The 20103-nt window shown below is 40.1% G+C and overlaps 1 protein-coding gene across 1 annotated transcript in view; it reads right to left on the reverse strand.

The window, feature by feature from the left end:
* lnx2a (ligand of numb-protein X 2a) overlaps nt 1-20103 on the reverse strand; it is a 122157-nt gene that overhangs the window by 77772 nt on the left and 24282 nt on the right.

Genomic DNA, 20103 nt, shown 5'->3' on the forward strand with positions numbered 1-20103 from the left:
GCCCAGGCTGATCTCTCCAGGGTCGTCATGTGACACTGATCTAAATCAATGACCTGGTTATTGTGAATGTTTCATGGATATCTGTTAGCATTTTATTGTATTATTCTGCAGCAGAAACCAATAGATATCAACAAGTCTATATTAACACTGATTATTCAGATATCTTTTGTTGAAAGGACTAGATAAGGCGCATGTGGAGAGGATGTTTCTGGTGGTGGGGTTATCCAGAACTGGAAGGCACAGCCTCAAAATTGAAGGGTGAACTTTTAGAATGAAGGTGAGGAGGATTTTTTTTAAGCCAGAGAGTAGTAAAGCTGTGGAATGCTCTGTCATAGACTGCAGTGGAGGCCAAGTCTGTGGGTATATTTAAAGCAGAAGTTGAGTCTCCTGATAGGTCAGGGCATCAAACAATATGGTGAGAAGGCAGGTATATGAGGCTGAGTGGGATCTGGGATCGGCCATGATGGAATGGTGGAGCAGACTCGATGGGCTGAATGGCCTAATTCTGCTCTTATGTCTTATGGTCTTATGGTTTAACATCAATGATGTAAAATTTAGTTCTCAAACCAAATATCAAAAAGTACACAAGGTGCATTTTTTAAAATTACTCATTCAAGTGTTGGTGACATTACCAGCAAGATTAGCATGCACCTAATTTTATCATGATTTTAACATGATTACCATGTCTTTAAGAACATAATGCAGCTGTAGTCCATCAAAATCAGAATCAGGTTTATTATTGCTACATATGTAGTACAATTTGATGCTTTGTAGCAGAGATAGACAGATAGAGTTGGTTCATTGTCCATTCAGAAATCTGGTGGTGGAAGGGAAGAAGCTGTTCCTAAAACATTAAGTGTGGTTCTTCAAGTTCATGTATCTCCTCCCTGTTTGTAGCAATGACAAGAGAGTATGTCCCAGATGGTGTAGGCCCTTAATGATGGATGCCAACTTCCTGAGGCACCACCTTTTGAAGATGACGACGGGGAAACTTGATGGAGCTGGCTGAGTCTACAACAGCTTCTTGCAGTCCTGAGTGTTAGGTCTAAATATCAGGCTGTACTGCAACCAGCCTGAGTGTTCTCCACCAGAAATCAGTAGACATTTCTGGAATTTTGTTTAATTACCTAAACATTGTAGAGCTTCTCTACATTTACAATTAGAACCAAAGACTTAAATCAAGTTGATTGATAGCTGGCAGTTCTAAAGGAAGTTGAGCAGAATCTATTAGGCAGACGATATAAAAGCTTGAAAAAAATGCACCACCAGGTTCAAGGACAGCTTCTATCCTACAATTATAAAAGACTCTTGACCTCACAATCTACCTCACTCTAATTCTTGCACCTTATTGTCTACCTGCACTGCACTTTCTCTGCAACTGTAATGCTAAATTCTGCATTCTGTTATTGCCTTTCCTTTGCACTACCTCAGTGTACTTCTGTTTTGAAATAATCTATATGGATGGTTTGGAGAACATTGTATCTCAGTGCAGTTGATAAAATAAACCAATCCCTGCTCTCAGCTCTCATCTCAGCAAACCTCAGACATACAATCAGAATCAAGTTTACCATCACTGATGTATATCATGAAATGCGTTGTTTTGTGGCAGTAGTACAGTGCAAGTCTAGGGTCAGAAGTCGTGCACCTGTCTGTTCTGCCACCAGTTTCACCATCATGTCTAGTGGCAAAGTTGTGACGAGAGGATCTAGATGTTATTTGCATATGGTCCTCAGCTTCACGCTTGAGAAAGCTGGTGCGAACAGTGATCCCAAACTTTTGACTGTGGTCACCATCTCTGTGGTCTCAAATAAAACAGTGAAACACTTTTTTATACTTTTAGTTATTTATTGGTGTTTTAGTGTCTTTTTATAATTTTTAAAAGTTTATTTTTCCCTAAATCACTTTGCTATTCCAATAGGTTTTATATGATTGTCAGAAAAATGTGCATCTAAAGAAAGTATAATCAGCTGGGGGCCTTGATCAAAAGTAATATCCATAAAGATCAGGATGATATTTCCATTGCCAGGCACTGAAATACATCTGAACCCATTCTTCTACCGCAGCAAGTAATCTGAATCAGTCTAACCACTCTTTATTGTCGATGGCGTAGAATATATCCACAAGTGTCTCAATTATTCATGACAAGCTTGTGATTCAGAAGCACAATAATGTCTTGGATATCCAGTCTCAAGAAAATTGCTATACTAATCATTCTTCCCTCTGTCTAAACTCATACCATCCTCAATAGGTTCCCCTCCACATAATACTGCACACTGATTTGAACGAATACCATTAACCCATCATTTCAAGAGCATGGCCACCATCACCTCAAAAAGAACTTACAATTTCTGGGAATTTAACACCCAGTAATGCAGGGATCACCTGTGTATGGAGATGTCATTTTAGTAGAATCTTTATAGTGGATTTATTTTCTTTCTCCATTGAAAAAGTTGCAGAAATACTGATACTGTTCCAAATAAAACTGGAGTTGCTTTTTCATAATATTTCAAACAAAAGTAGCTTATTAGAATCTTATATTTAAATGTATTATTTATTTATAGGGATACAGCCTGGAATAGGCCTTTCTGGCCCAATGAGTTGTACCACCCAGCATCCCACCTATTTAACCCTAGCCTAACCACAGGACAATTTACAATGATCAATTAACCTACTAACTGGGACATCTTTGCAATGTGGGAGGGAACCAGAGCACCTAGAAGATGCCACACATTCACAGGGAGAACATACAAACTCCTTACAGACGGTGTCTGAATTGAACTCCGAGCTCTGACACCCCAAGCTGTTATCGTGTGGCACTAACTGTTATGCTACAGTGGCTCCCCTAATTTTCTCAATGAACTGATGATGTTTTGAGCCATTGTTCACTTGAAAGCTGTTGTTACTAATTTTTAACAGCTTAAAATATAACCATATAACAACTACAGCACGGAAACAGGCCATCTCAGCCCTTCTAGTCCGTGCCAAACGCTTACTCTCACCTAGTCCCACTGGCCCGCACTCAGCCCATAACCATCCATTCCTTTCCTGTCCATATACCTATCCAATTTTACTTTAAATGACAATACTGAACCTGCCTCTACCACTTCTACTGGAGGCTTGTTCCACACGGCTACCACTCTCTGAGTAAAGAAATTCCCCCTTGTGTTACCCTTAAACTTTTGCCCCCTAACTCTCAACTCTTGTTTGAATCTCCCCTACTCTCAATGGAAAAAGCCTATCCATGTCAACTCTATCTATCCCCCTCATAATTTTAAATACCTCTATCAAGTCCCCCCTCAACCTTCTACGCTCCAAAGAATAAAGACCTAACTTGTTCAACCTTTCCCTGTAACTTAGGTGCTGAAACCCAGGTAACATTCTAGTAAATCTCTGTACTCTCTCTAAAATCAATCAAAAATATTTATGCATACATTTATTTACCTACCCAACCCAAGCAAACATTTAGAATTCTTTCAACTGTGTAAACCAAGATTGTTTTATGCCATGGTGATTTATTCAAATAGAAAAATAAGATGAGTTAATCACAACAGCCTATAAATGAAAAGTGGGTTAACAGATTATGCATGGATTAGAAATCCTTAGAAAAATATGAATAGTAAGTAATTTGGCAAATTTGAATTCCGTACTTGAAGTGGGTATGAATTTAGAAGGCCAATGATTTTGAATACAAAAGTGTAAAATGGTCATTTAAAATTAACATTCAAGGGCAATGCATTCATTTTATGCCTTGCACGTTCTTAAATGACTGGCTATGTGAGTTACTTTCACCAAGCACCATAATTGTAAATTTCAAACTTATAGATGGCAGTGTGTCTTGTTCATGGAAGCTCTTCATACTGAGGAAATAAATACATTTTGTTGTGGTTATAACTTACTTCACAACCTGTTTCCAGCAGGCACAGCATATCTAAGATACTATCTTGGGGCTAATAGAAGCTAATAAATACCATTGTTTCTAGATAAGGAATGTATTTATGACTCGGGCTTGTTTGTTCTGCTTATACTAAGTATTAGCACATTGCACATAAATAGTGAACATGCTTTCATTCACCAATGTTTCATTAAGAATTGCTAGTAATCCTCAAAAGTTATTTTTGCTTTAATTTCAAAAATAGACAAAATATAACTTCTAAGATTTTACCATCTATAACCACACAATTAAAATATCATTTTAAATATCTTGGTATTATATTATTAATTTTGTAAAGGGACCTCACTTTAAAAAGGGAAATTAAACATTCTTGAAGGGATTCCATTGATGTGTCTGTTTAAACTGCATGCTTAGAATTTGGAGTGTTGACTGTGCACTCCAGTAACACTACTCGGCTTTCCTCCAATATAATTTAAATTCAGATAGGCAAAGTTCTGCTCATGTTCCAGGGAGCATTTATTCCTCAAACAACAACAATAGAAATAGATTATCTAATCATTTTTGCATTGCTGCTTGTAGGAAATCGCTGTGTGGAAATTGACTGTGCAATTACCTAATTACACAAAGTTGTCATTATAGGCGACCCCAGCATTAGTGGTTTGGGTATCGGAAATTTGCCTTCAGGGAATTCACAAATCACTGCCCAAAAGTTTGAGATGCAGAGTTATATTCATTAATATGGAATGTATGTAAGAAAAAAAAAGCAACTACATAAATATTCTTTTTTATACAACTTGCACACTCGACACATGCACAGATGATATGGCTTCACATTACTGAAAATCACAATACAAGCAACAGGTAATTATAACCTGATTGTACTCATGAGGTATAGGGATATAGAGAACCCCAGTGTATCCCAGTCTGATCCCAACACTACCTCAAGATGCGCACCAAACCCACATTCCTGAACACCTCACTGTTCAAGGCCCAGATCCTGGCTCTTGCCTCATGGTTGGCATCCATCTGTCTCAAAGGACAATAGGTGATGATCATCATCGTCACAAGCCTTGCTGGATGATATGGAGATCCTGAGATGTCCAGTTGTCAAGGTCCCCCTTTCACTCTCACCAGTATAGTCCAAAGGAAAGCTTATGAAGCAATACGTTCAGCACCAGCTTGGCTGCAGGAGCAGCTGGAAGGATGTTCAATGACGTCCAGCCGCCTTAGGGGCTCCACTATGGATCTGCTGTCTGGGTTTACTCTTGTAGCTGCCCACAAGGCAGTGGGGCTATTTACCCACAGGTGGGGATCTTGTTCACAAGCACCAGGGCATGTCCACACACTGGTGGTTCTGTGTGCTGCGTGTGCAGGGGGAAGACCTCCACCCCGACCTCTGTAGTTCAGCCTAAGTACCCACGTGTCACAATGTCCAAGCTGTTTCTGTTTTTTGTGAGTATGTGGTTCACTGCACTGAAGCCTCTTTCAAAATGGTAGGGGGAAGGAAATGCAATGAAGGGCATTTGCAAAGACCAGGAATCTTCATATGACAGTGTACCACAAAAGCTGACATTTTTGAAAAGCATTTTTGCTTCTTCATCATTCTGAATTTCAATAATTTCTTCTTGCAAGCTCTCTTCCTGTTCTTCCACCTTGCAAAGAAACGGGTTAATTACCCAGTGTGGAATTTCTAGATTGTTCAAATCCTTGATTCAATTCAGAAAATCCTTCTTCAGTAGCTGCAGGTGTAAGCAGTACTCTTGCAAATCATCATCTGTGCAAGGGACTGCCAGATTTTCCACGGAGGGAAACTGTAGGAACATTCTTCTCCCAATGTTTTGCGTATACGTTTCCAATTTTCCAATAAAAGTGGACACTGCACTTTTTGCCTGGATTAGATTGAAATTCTTATCCTGCAGTTTCATATTTAGAATGTTCATTTTGTCATTCAGATCGGCTAGAAATGCCATATCTCCTCGTAAAAGTTCAATCTTGTTTCCCAAGGAAAATATTCTGCTACTTAATGGATGAGCTTTAATTTTGGTGATAGCAAATATTACAAGAGTCATGACTGAAAAGGTCACTGGCAGAGGTTTTTGGCTGTGAGAAGTTGATGATGAATTACACAATGGATTGTAAACAGACTCGGAATTTCTCTTTTCGTAATTGTCACCAAACTAGCATGGCAACTTGTCAATATATGGTGCTCCATCTGTTGCACAAGAAATCATGTTCCTAATTGGGATACTTTTATACTCAATATACATTTTGAGTTCATTGTAGATTGATTCTCCATTGATATTTGTTGTAAACTTTTTATATGAAACACTCTGGTTTCCTTGGCTGCTTAAGTCTAGGGAAGACCTTCTCCGGCCCCGTCAAATGTGTGAAAATGAGGCACGAGCTCCCCCCCCAACCCTGTATGTGTGGACGCTGTGCAATTTGGTACCCTAATACAAATGAATGCCATGAAATAACAGACAGTACATACGACTAAAGGAATTATATTTATGTGTCTTAACTAAAGGGTTAGTAAAGAGTAACAAAAAGAAAAGGCCCATTCTAATTAAACAGTCAAATATCCACAAGTTGGAGCTCATCTGGAATTTTTCTGTTACTCACGCACTGGGCCCTCGGTCAACATGAAAGCCCACACCTTCCAAAGGCGTTCACAATCCATCTCGAACAAACAGGTTTCTCACTGGATCGTATGCTACAACCGGTTCTCCCCAGTATCTTTTCTCTTCATCTCCTCTCGAACACAAGCCCAAGACCAACCTTACTTTCCCTCACCAAGAAAACCTCCCGCTAATTGGATGATATACCTTTCACATCATCCCTTATCTTCAACAATAACCCAAACAGGCTGATAGCAGAACAAACCGCTCTTACAGAGCTGCTAAATGAAATACCTACAGCATAACAGTAAAGATGTGAACCAGGGCACTACATACAGAAGAGTATCTCTTCATAAATGCTTCCATTTTTGATAAATCATACATATGCCACTAGCAATGTCTCACACAGTAAACGCATCCAGTTGTATCCAAATTCTGTTTACTGTAGCTCTCTGCATAGTTGATACCAATGTCTTCACTCATTTCATCAATACGATGAGCTATAGATTTATTACTCAGAGGAATTGATTTTAAAATACTGGTATCCATTTTGAGAATACTGGTGAGCACTTCTGATACAGCAGGTATTATTAATCTTTCACCAATTTTCCACACTTTGCTATCATTTTGAAAGTGTTATCAGAAGCAATGAGACCACCACCAAGATCTTTACTTGGCAAATGACTCAAGTGTGCAATGCTTTTCAAATGCCTTCATCTTCTGGAACTGAGTAATACCTTAAGTAGCCTTTTCAGGGCGTCTTTTATGGAAGTGTTCGTACAATTTTGATGATTTCATGGCTTCATTAGGCAGTACAGTATTACAAGTAAGATACTTGGGGTGTTGCTGATCTGACAGGAACAGAATAAAACCATACTATAGGTATGTAACATTGTATTGATGCACTTTCTGTAGTTTCTGTTTCTTAGCAGAATTAGAATTCAAGACTTCACCTTCAGACTCATAGAGATTGGGCTGTATGTATTTATCCATCATTAATGGGGCAAACTGGGAATGCCTATAAGATGTTGACGACAACAGTGAGTTGAAATGTATGGAATGATGGTAGCAGCATGCAAAGAAACGGCAGGGTGAAGATGAAGACCACAACAGTGAAGATTACGTTGACAAGGATTCAGATTGGAATCTGGATGTTAGTTTGATAGAGCTGGTGCTCAGCAAGCTACCCTTACACTAGGCTCTGTCCACCAGAGAAAGCAGGATCTCCCAGTGGCCACACAGTTTAATTCCACGTCCCATTCCCATTCTGATAGGTCTATCCTTGGCCTCCTCTATTGTTAAGATGAAGCCACACTCAGGTTGGAGGAACAACACCTTATATTCTGTCTGGGTAGCCTCCAACCTGATGGCATGAACATTGATTTCTCTAACTTCTGTTAATGCCCCTCCTCCCCTTCTTACCCCATCCCTTATTTATTTATTTATCCCCCCCCCTTTTTGTTTCTCTCTCGCCATTTTTTCCCTCTCTCTGCCCCCTTCAAAATCACTCCTCGTCTGTTCTCCATCTCCCTCTGGTGCTCCCCTCCCCCTTTCTTTCTTCCTAGGCCTCCCGTCCCATGATCCTTTTCCCTTCTCCAGCTCTGTATCTCTTTTGCCAATCAACTTTCCAGCTCTTAGCTTCATCCTTCCCCCTCCTGTCTTCTCCTATCATTTTGGATTTCCCCCTCCCCCGCCTACTTTCAAATCTCGTACTATCTTTTCTTTCAGTTAGTCCTGACAAAGGGTCTCGGTACCAACCTTATTTGGTTGGTAAGGTCGGATGAGATTGCCAAGTTTCAGATGCATTGTGATGAACGAGTGCTCACCGGCTGCAGAGTTACGGTTGTTCCTGTATTCCAGTACCTCATCCTTTTTCTTTTGCAAGTACCTGCTATACTAATGGTCAGTCAGGTCACACGCCTCAAGTTAGGACCAACCCCCAAGAATCTTGAACGCACCCCTGATGACTTCTATTTCCCTAACGCCCCCATAGGATGCGTAACCGGCCCTTTGGGGATGGGGGGAAGAACCAACCCCATTGGGAATCACTGATCTAAAAGAAATAGGGGATAAGTAACTTATGCAAGGATTGGAATTTCCATTTAGGCAACTTAGAATTTCAGGGATCTGATTGGTCTTTGGGCTTGGGGCATCAGGGCAACTTCTCAAAGAGCCTTTAGTATATTTTACTATTACCGGTAGTAAACTCTGTTACAAAGACCCTTTCGTTCTTAATCTTAGGAAATGGATTACTGTACTGCAAATGCTCTCATCATTTACACTAGCTTCTCTGGTTCTCCTGGCAAAGTTACAATGGACAGAGAGAGCAATCCTTATGGAAATTAAACTACTTGGAACAAACTGAATCTCCATTGATATCAGTGATGAAACTATTGGCATAATCCCAAAATTCATACACATGAAGCTGCTGAAACAGCTGATTGTGCATAAGTATTGCTGAATGTAGGAAAGTGAAGACTCCAGGAATGGCAAGAAAATATTCTAGCTCCCCCCCCCCCCCACCCCCAGAATAATACTGGAAGCTTGTGTGTCTATGTTTCCATCAGATTCATAAGTAGATGAGTGGAAAACAGGAATCCAATGTTCTTGTATGTACATTCATAACTGGGATAATTATCTTGCAAATAGGTATTTGGTCAAGACCTTGTGTTGGAAGGTCAAAAAATAGCAATGCCACATTTGAAAATGGTATGCAATTGTAAAACACTGCATACACTTGATCCTTCTCTTTTCCTTCTCTTTTCTCTTCTCCCACTTTTCAGAATACCAGTCAGCTCCCTTCAATTTCAGTGGAAATCTCTGGCAGGGGTACTAAGTAATCATTCCAATGCCAACAGCATCCTTATTCACACATGCTAATTGGATCTCAACAATAAAATTTATCTTTAGACTGAGTGCTGTAGTTACAGGAATCCTCTTCACTATAATTATTCAAGGCTAGCAGCCAACTGGCAGTTAAAGTTAGTTCTCTTCCTTTAAATCAAGCAGCTCATAAAATGACAGGAAACAGAGGTACAATGGCAAGAGGCTTATCTAAGGTTTCAGTTGGCTGCTAAACAAATGATACTTGTGATTTGATAAAAGAATAAGAATCTTTGGTAAAATAACAAATTAAGAGCTTCCATTTGAACAGCCTGTAGAAGAACAATAACCCATAATAACTATTTTCCATTACCATAAGACATAGGAGCAGAATTAGGCCATTCGCCCCATTGAGTCCGTGATCAGTCATGAACTCATCCAGTCTTAATTAATCATTCTGACTACCTATTTGAACTCTGGTCTGTTATTACAACTTTACTTTTCAGTTATTAAAGAGACTGATTGCTGCTCACCACAAATTCACATGAGAATCAAAGTGCCAAGAATATCAAAGACATGTACTGTTGTAATGAGTTGATCTGCAGACAATATGCAAGGTAAGTTTTTCCACTATACCTTGGCACATGTGACAATAATAAACTAACTTAATTTACAGCGCTTGCATTTTTACAAGAGAGCATGAAGAAGCAGGTATCTTCAGAGTATCCTGTGTGTATGTACCAGCAGTGCTTTAAAATTAACCAGTGTGCTGGGTTCAACCTCTCAGGTCTTTCTAAATGTGAAAACCACCATGCACAAAAATACCTTTAACCAGAGCATGCCCGTTGGATTACCTTCAAGCACAGTGTGATGCAGACTTTCCCTTTTGCTCTACCACACTCTTCCAGCTGCCACCATCACTTATATAATTGAATTTCTCCTACCTTTCTCCTCATCAGAACAGCTCAGTGTTCACTGCAGTAGAGACAGAGATGATATTGACTTTCACTCATATTGAGTTCTGTTCATTTGGTCTATGTAAGTATTTAATAAGCATGCACACTACCCGTTATGTGTATGCATGCCAAAGGACAGTTGGGGGGGGGGGGGGGTTGTGGGGATAAAAGGTGGTGGCCCTCATGTATTTAATGGAGATGTTGAAAGTAAAAGTTGTTTGAATTAAAGCAAAAATTGCCTTTGTTGTTTGAGCATGAACAGCAGTAGCAGAGGACCCATTTATAGGACCCTGCTAGCATTTGGTGAGAGCAAACTTTATGAAAACTGGAAGAATGAAATTGGAATATGGACTCGTGTTATGAAGTTTGAGAAGAAGCGGGCCCTTGCTAATAAATAAGACTCTGTTTTTTTGAAGCGAGGAAAGGATTGGATTTATGAGGCATATTCAGACTTTGACAAAATTTATAAAAACAATTCTAAAAATATGGCTGATCATATTACTGATTTTGAATAAAAGTACATTTGCATGTGAAACACCCTGGATTCCTTGGCTGCATAAGTCTAGGAAAGACAACCTCTGGACCTGCCAAACTTGTGAGATTGAGGCAAGCTCGATCCCACCCCAAACCCCGGCTTGTGTGGATGCTGTGTCATTTGCTACCCTGTTACAAATTAATGCCACGAAACAACAGACAATACACTACATACGGTTAAAGGAATTATATTTATGAATCTTAACTAAAGAATAACAAAAAGCAAAGGGCCCATTCTAATTAAACAGTCAAATGCACACAAGTTGGAGCTCATCTGGAACTTTTCTGTCACTCGTGCTGGGCCCTCAGTCAACGTGAAAGCATACACCATGTTCTGAATATCGCTCGCAATCCATCTCGAACAAACGGGTCTCCCACCAGATCATATACTATGACTGGTTCTCCCCAGCATCTTCTCTTTTCATCTCCTCTCCAACAAAAGCTCCAAGCCCAACCTTAGTGTCCCTCACCAAAGAAACCTCCTCTTAATCCGACCATCCTAATTGGATGGCACACATTTCTCCTCTCTCTTACCTTCAACAGTAACCCAAACAAGCATGAAAACAGAACAGACTGCTCTCACAGAGCTGCCAAAATGAAATACATACAGAATAACAGTAAAAAAATATGAAGCAGGGCATTACACGTGTGTAAATACAAAATGGCACTTCCTGACACAGTATCAGCTTTCAAATAGTTGAATACTATATGTCTAGCCATAGAGGACAGACAGCTAGCGTTAACTGCATGTACAGAACTTACATTTGCATCTATGAAATCAACACTGAAGAGATTTTTGGAGCAAATAATCCTGTACAAGGATGCCCAAGTCCCTTCGTGCCTCAGTTTTTTTTTGTAGTTTCTCTCCACTTAGAAAACAGTCAACCCTTTCACGTTTGTTACCAAGGTGAATGACCATATACTTCCTGGCACTGTATTCCATCTGCCATTTTTTTGCCCATTCTACTAATCTGTTTAAGTCCTCTGTAGCCTCTCTACTTCCTCAAAATTACCTGCCCCTCCACTTATCTTCGTACTGTCTGCAAACTTTGCAAAAAAGCCATCAATTCCATCAAGCAAATCATTGGCATATAACCTAAAAAGAATCAGTCCCAACACAGATCCTTGTGGTACACCACTAGTTACCAGCAGCCAGTCAGAAAAGGCTCCCTTTATTACCATCTTTGCCTTCAGCCATTGCTTTATCCATTCAAAAATTGTTCCTGTAATACCACGGGCTCGTAGCTTGTTAAGCAGTCATGTGTGGCATCTTGCCAAAGGCCTTCCAAAAATCCAAGTGCCACAACATCAACCGATTCTCCTTTATCTATCTTATAACCATAAACGTAAAACAATTACAGCACGGAAACAGGCCATCTCAGCCCTTCTAGTCCGTGCCGAACACTTACTCTCACCTAGTCCCACTGACCTGCACTCAGCCCATAACCCTCCATTCCTTTCCTGTCCATATACCTATCCAATTTTGCTTTAAATGACAATACCGAACCTGCCTCTACCACTTCTACTGGAAGCTCGTTCCACACAGCTACCACTCTCTGAGTAAAGAAATTCCCCCTCGTGTTACCCTTAAACTTTTGCCCCCTAAGTCTCAACTCATGCCCTCTTGTTTGAATCTCCCCTACTCTCAATGGAAAAAGCCTATCCGCGTCAACTCTATCTATCCCCCTCATAATTTTAAATACCTCTATCAAGTCCCCCCTCAACCTTCTACGCGCCAAAGAATAAAGACCTAACTTGTTCAATCTTTCCCTGTAACTTAGGTGCTGAAACCCAGGTAAAATTCTAGTAAATCTTCTCTGTACTCTCTCTATTTTGTTGACATCTTTCCTATAATTTGGTGACCAGAACTGTACACAATACTCCAAATTCGGCCTTACCAATGCCTTGTACAATTTTAACATTACATCCCAACTCCTATACTCAATGCTCTGATTTATAAAGGCCAGCATACCAAAAGCTTTCTTCACCACCCTATCCACATGAGATTCCACCTTCAGGGAACTATGCACCATTATTCCGAGATCACTCTGTTCTACTGCATTCTTCAACGCCCTACCATTTACCATGTATGTCCTATTTGGATTATTCCTACCAAAATGTAGCACCTCACACTTATCAGCATTAAACTCCATCTGCCATCGCTCAGCCCACTCTTCTAACTGGCCTAAATCTCTCTGCAAACTTTGAAAACCTACTTCATTATCCACAACGCCACCTACCCTAGTATCATCTGTATACTTACTAATCCAATTTACCACCCCATCATCCAGATCATTAATGTATATGACAAACAACATTGGACCCAGTACAGATCCCTGAGGCACACCACTAGTCACCGGCCTCCAACCTGACAAACAGTTATCCATCACTACTCTCTGGCATCTCCAGCCACTGTTGAATACATTTTACTACTTCAATATTAATACCTAACAATTGAACCTTCCTAACTAACCTTCCTTGTGGAACCTTGTCAAAGGCCTTACTGCAGTCCATATAGACAACATCCACTGCTTTACCCTCGTCAACTTTCCTCGTAACCTTTTCAAAAGATTCAATAAGATTTGTCAAACATGATCTTCCACGCACAAATCCATCTTGACTGTTCCTAATCAGACCCTGTCTGTCCAGATAATTAAATAGACCATCTCTAAGAATACTTTCCATTAATTTACCCACCACTGATGTCAAACTGACAGGCCTATCATTGCAAACACGAGGAAATCTGCAGATGCTGGAAATTCAAACAACACACACAAAATGCTGGTGGAACACAGCAGGCCAGGCAGCATCTATAAGGAGAAGCACTGTCGACGTTTCGGGCCGAGACCCTTAGTCAGGACTAACTGAAAGGAAAGATACTAAGAGATTTGAAAGTAGTGGGGGGAAGGAGGAAATGCGAAATGATAGGAGAAGACCGGAGGGGGTGGGATGAAGCTAAGAGATGGAAAGGTGATTGGTGAAAATGATACAGAGCTGGAGAAGGGAAAGGATCATGGGACAGGAGGCTTTGGGAGAAAGAAAGGGGGAGGGGAGCACCAGAGGGAGATGGAGGCCTATAATTGCTAGGTTTACTCTTAGAACCCTTTTTAAACAATGGAACCACATGAGCAATACGCCAATCCTCTGGCACCATCTCTGTTTCTAATGATATTTGAAATATTTCTGACAGAGCCCCTGCTATTTTTACATTAACCTCCCTCAAGGTCCTAGGGAATATCCTGTCAGGACCCAGAGATTTATCCATTTTTATATTCCTTAATAGCGCCAATACTTCCTCCTCTTTAATTGTCATAGTTTCCATAACTTCCCTACTTGTTTCTCTTACCTTACACAATTCAATATCCTTCTGCTTAGTGAATACTGAAGAAAAGAAATTGTTCAAAATCTCCCCCATCTCTTTCGGCTCCACACGTAGCCGTCCATTCTGATTCTCTAAGGGACCAATTTTATCCCTCACTATCCTTTTGCTATTAATATAACTGTAGAAACCCTTTGGATTTATTTTCACCTTACTTGCCAAAGCAACCTCATATCTTCTTTTAGCTTTTCTAATTTCTTTTTTAAGATTCTTCTTACATTCTTTATATTCCTCGTTATATTCTTGGTTGTTATTCAAAGATTTCCAACAGATCTGTCAGGCAAGATTTTTCCTTGAGGAAACCATGCTGACTATGGCCTATTTTGTCATGTGCCTCCATCCTTAATAATTGAATCCAACATCTTCCCAAATGCTGTCAGACTAACTGGCCTATAGTTTCCTTTCTTCTGCCTCTCACCCTTCTTGAAGAGTGGGTGACATTTGCAATTTGCAGTTTTTTCACTCTTCCGGAACCATTCCATAATCTAATGATTCTTGAAAGGTCATTACTAATGCCGTCACAATTTCTTTAACCACCTCTTTCAGAACCCTGGGGTGTACTCCATCAAGTCCAGGTGACTTATCTACTTCACACCTGTAATTTCCCAAGAAGCTTCTCTCTAATTATGGTAACTTCACACATTTTCTGGAACTTCCACTATTCTGTTAATGCCTTCCACAGTGAAGATTGATGCAAAATACTTATTCAGCTTGTCTACCATTTCTTTGTCCCCCATTACTACTCTCCAGCATCGATTTTCAGTGGTCCGATATCCACTCTCACCTCTCTTTTACACTTTATGTATCTGAAGGAACTTCTGGTATCCTCTTTAATATTGTTGGCTAGCTTATTTTCATATTCCATCTTTTCCTTCTTAATGACTTCTTTAGTTGTCTTCTATTGGTTTTTAAAAGCTTCCCAATCCTCTAACTTCCCACTAATTTTTGCTCTATTATATGCTCTCTCTTTGGCTTTTATGTTGGCTTTGACTTCTCTTGTTAGCCATGGTTGTGTCATCTTTCCTTTAGAATACTTTTTCCTCTTTGGGATGCATACTCTATATCAGGGGTGTCAAACTCATTTTAGGTCACGGGCCGGATTGAGCAAAATGCAGCTTCATGCGAGCAGGATCAGTCGGAAGCGTGCGAACGCAGCTTTCGTTGCCTCCGTTTTTTCAGCCTGCTCTCATGTGTCTCAGTCTCTGCTATAACTACAAAGTGTTTCACTTTACAAATTCCATTTCTTATGAAGAAGACTGCCGAGCAAGACTGCCGAATAAACACTAAAAACCCTGAAAACCTGGTACCTGAATAAACTCAGCATTAGCCATATCATACGCCATAGGCGCTTCAATTACTGGGGCCAGCTTTAATAGTAATTAGATATTATCTCACGGGCCAAAGATAATTCCACCGCGGGCCGGATTTGGCCCGCGGGCCTTGAGTTTGACATATATGCTCTATATCCTGTGCCTTCCAAATTGCTTCCAGGAATTCCAGCCATTGCTGCTCCAATGTCATCCCTGCCAGTGTTCTTTTCTAATCAATTCTAGCCAACTTTTCTCTCATGCCTCTTTAATTTGCTTCTGTTGTTGTTGTTGAGTCTGACTTTGTGACTTCATGGACTTCTACACACCAAGCCTTCTTGTTGGAAACTGCCTCTCTAACATCTCCCAAGGTCATACGCATTGTCTGAGTAATATTATCTACCCATCATAGCCTCTGTCATCCTCTCCTTTTACCTTCTGTTTTACCTAACATGAGAGTCTTCTCCAGGGAATCCTGTCTTATAATGTGGCCAAAGTATTTGAGCTTTTGTCTCATAATCAAGACTCCCATTGAGCAGTCTGGCTGTATTTCTTCAGGTATTGACTTGTTGGATCTTCTTGCTGTCCAACGAACTCTAAACAGTGGAGTTATTCCCTTTCCTCCACTGTATTACTGTGACATCTGACTTTAGCTTCTTCTTCTCATATTTCAGGGTGAATTTGATCATATAATGATCACTTGACCCCCAAGAGTTCTTTTACCTTAAGCTTTCTAATCAATTCCGGTTCATTACACAACACCCAATCCAGAATAGCTGATGACCTAGTAGGCTCACCACAAGCTGCTCTAACAAGGCATCTTGTAGGCATTCTAGAAATTCCCCATCCTGGAGTCCAGCACCAACCTGATTTTCCCAATATACCTACCTATTGAAATCCCTCATGAATATTGTAACATTTCCCTTTTGGCATGTATTTTCTATCTCCTGCTGTAATTTGTAGACCAAATCCTTACCACTGTTTGGGCGCCTGTCTACAATTCCCATCAGGGTCTTCTTATCCTTGCAGTTCCTTAAATCGATCCACAATGATTCGATGTTCTGACCCTATGCCAACTCCTTTTAATAATTCGATTTGTTATTTCACATTTCTCACATGCCACACAATGGGATGTGCCCCTCAGTGAAGCTGAAGCAGAACAACTTAGCATCCAGCACAAAAAATGCCACTACAAACTTTACGTGAGACCAACAAGATATTGCGCAGAATTCTTTCTGAAAAAGTCAAAGTTTCAACAGCTTGGAAAAAATAGCTCACTGAGGCTTGGTGTCTTCAATGATGCCTCACTTGGAAATCTTCCTGATGGAGGTGCTCAAGGGGGACACTTTATTGCACTGAAGGGAGAAGAGGGAAGATTTTCATCTCAGCAATCAAAATCAAAAGGATCAAAAAGCAATAAAAAAGGATACGAAGAGTTGTACAGAGTACACTGGCAAGAGAAACTTTGCAATGTCTGAAGGTAATGACAACACTGTTTTCCTGGCGACACTCTATTCTGAGCATGGTGAACCAAAGGAGGACAGTATACAAATAACTTGTGTCACAGACAACTACTCTCTGATTGATGCCATCAAATCCACCAAGTCAGTTACAGAGAAGAGGTGTCGTCAAGAGATAAGCAGCATCAATACCAATACAGGAGCCACCAATCTATCAGAATGTAGTGAAAGACACAATTGTTCTCCCAAATATGTGTGAGATTCTGTTGCTCCAGGAATGTCCTGAAATATATTCCAATCATGTAGACCACTGATTGCAATATATTTCAGGGCAGCAGCAGGCTGAAGAGGGAGAGAAACATGGAGACCATGACCTGTGGGTCTTGAAGGAGAGTGTGAACGCATTCAGGAGCAAGACAGAAGTAGCACAAGGAAGTAAAGTTTCATTTCACAGATACGTAGAGGAGAAATGCAAAATGTTCTAGGTTTATATTCATATATATAAGAAAATACAGCCCCTCTGTACAAGAGTGTAGCAGACATGTCCTCTTGTGAGCGTAATTTCTTACACGATCTCCTCCTTTCTGGTTTTAAGATATGTCATCAGTAGCCACATGCAAGTACAGAGGGATCTCAGGGACCTATACGACCCCTAAAGTACATGAAATATTGAGAGAGTAGTTAGCAAAACATATTGTATCACAAGACCTTAAGACACAGGAGCAGAATTAGGTCACTCAACCCGTTGAGTCTGCTCCACCACTTCCAACATTTAATCATGGCTGATTTATTATCCCTCCCAACCCCATTCGCCTGCGTTCTCCCTGTCACCTCTGCCACCCTGACTAATTATGACATCCCAACTAATTTTATGTGCAATAATGTGACATGACGAATATTACTAACCTGAAAAATACTGAGTATAAATAACATGGTAGCAAAGCACTCTTAAACATAATGACTGATACCAACCCAATTTCTCAGCAACCTATAATCTTATTAATTAGACCATAAGATATAGGAGCAGAATTAGACCATTTGACCCATTGAATCTGCTCCGCCATTTCATCATGGCTAATTCAACTTTCCTCTCAGCCCCGATCTCCTGCCTTCCCCCTGTATCCCTTCATGCCCTGACCAATCAATTAACTAACACAAATGTATAACTGACCAAAGCATGCTTTAAACATTTCTCTATTATATACAATGTATTTCGGTTAATCGGGCCATCTGTTAATTCAGGCAGCTGTTTATTTAGAACAGCTCTTGAAGTACACAAACTAAATTGTGAAATAGTCTGGACTCCCGTTGTTTATTTGGGACATGATGCTGCTTAATTGGGACAGGAGACTGGTGCTGAACGGTTTCTTACTAGCGTCAGTCACGTGCATTTATGCTGCCATTAAACACTACTCTATGCTTAGAGCAATCACGTTGTAAATAGTGGCAATTGCGCATGTTTGTGTTCACAAAGCAGTGATTTTTGTCACTGATTGTTTGCGAGAAATAAGCAGTAAGAGAATTCTGAACCATTTCGCTCACTATGGTTTCAAGCCTTCAGACACTAAGATGCCAGAAATGGCCAGGAGAGAAAATGAAATGATTTCACTACTTCAACAAGTTTGGAATTATTAAATTATTGACTATCATCTTGAATGTTACAATGAAAACAAAGATTTTGAGGATGTGATCATCTAAAACATTGTGTGAAAGCAGTTTATTATTTGTCCTAGGTATCTGGGCTGATTTTGTTCATTTACTGTCAATCAAAAGAACACGGCAGATGAATATCTCCATCAATAACTATTCAGAACCAATACACAATTTTATAGTTTTTTTTCTTTGATCTATTTCCATGAATCATTAAATTGGGTCTGCCACTGAATTAGGCCAAAATCTACTGGTCCCAATGTGTCGCAGTAACCTGAATCCACTGTATATAGCTTAAGATGGGCAATGTAAAACATTTTCCACTTAATAACCTTTTAAACTCTTACCAGTTAGCCAGCTGAAATTTTCCCACAAAAGAAGAACACGTTTGTTGGTGTTATCAAAATTATGATACACAAAACTGATCAGTATTTTCCATTCCATATTATTAATACTTCCAGATAGATTTTCTAAATTGTGGATTGCTTAATGCTGAAATAATTTCTAATATTTGGTTATTCTGCAAAAGTAGCAAAGCATGGAAATTCCATTACTAAGTGTAATGTTTTTGTGCACCACTCAATAGGATTTAATCAGAAAAATCACTGCTTACAACAACTGAGTTCTTACCGCATATTCCTCAAGGATCAGCAATTTGTTTCCAGGGTCTTGACACACATGGAGCATTTATACACAAAAGCACTTAGAATTGCACAGGGTCACTCAATGCTTGTGTCATGAATATCCCACAGCAAAATAGCCAACCATGCAGAAACAAGTCTTCATAACAAGTTTTTGACCTGTTTCACTAAGACTTACAGGGGTCAGACTGACTAACAACTTATATCCATAGCCCTCATTACAACTCCCCTCCACTGTATCCCTGCGTCACTGCAACTATGGCCCTTCATCCAACAGTCAACTGTGATTTCAATCTTTAAGTATTACTGAACTGTTATCCTGATTCCACCTTGCCCAGCAACCAATTCCCATTACACAATCCCCCCCACCCCATGATCAGAATCAGATTTCATATCACCAGCATATGCTGTGAAACTTGTTAACTTTGCAGCAGCAGTATAATGCAATACACGATAATATAGAAAAAAACTGTGAAATACAGTAAGGATACAGCAAGAAAGCTAATGGCATGTGATCTTCAAGACAAGGGGAGTCGAGTATGGTCAGCTGAGATCATCGGGGTCTCTCTTCCCGCCATCACGGACATTTACACTACACACTGCATCCGCAAAGAAAACAGCATTATGAAGGACCCCATGCACCCCTCATACAATCTCTTCTCCCTCCTGCCGTCTGGGAAAAGGCTCCGAAGCATTCGGGCTCTCACGACCAGACTATGTAACAGTTTCTTCCCCGAAGCTATCAGACTCCTCAATACCCGAAGACTGGACAACCTTGTCCTATTGTCCTGTTTATTATTTATTGTAATGCCTGCACTGTTTTTGTGCACTTTATGCAGTCCT

Source organism: Hemitrygon akajei, chromosome 4 (genome assembly GCF_048418815.1).
Source record: "Hemitrygon akajei chromosome 4, sHemAka1.3, whole genome shotgun sequence".
NCBI lineage: Eukaryota > Metazoa > Chordata > Chondrichthyes > Myliobatiformes > Dasyatidae > Hemitrygon > Hemitrygon akajei.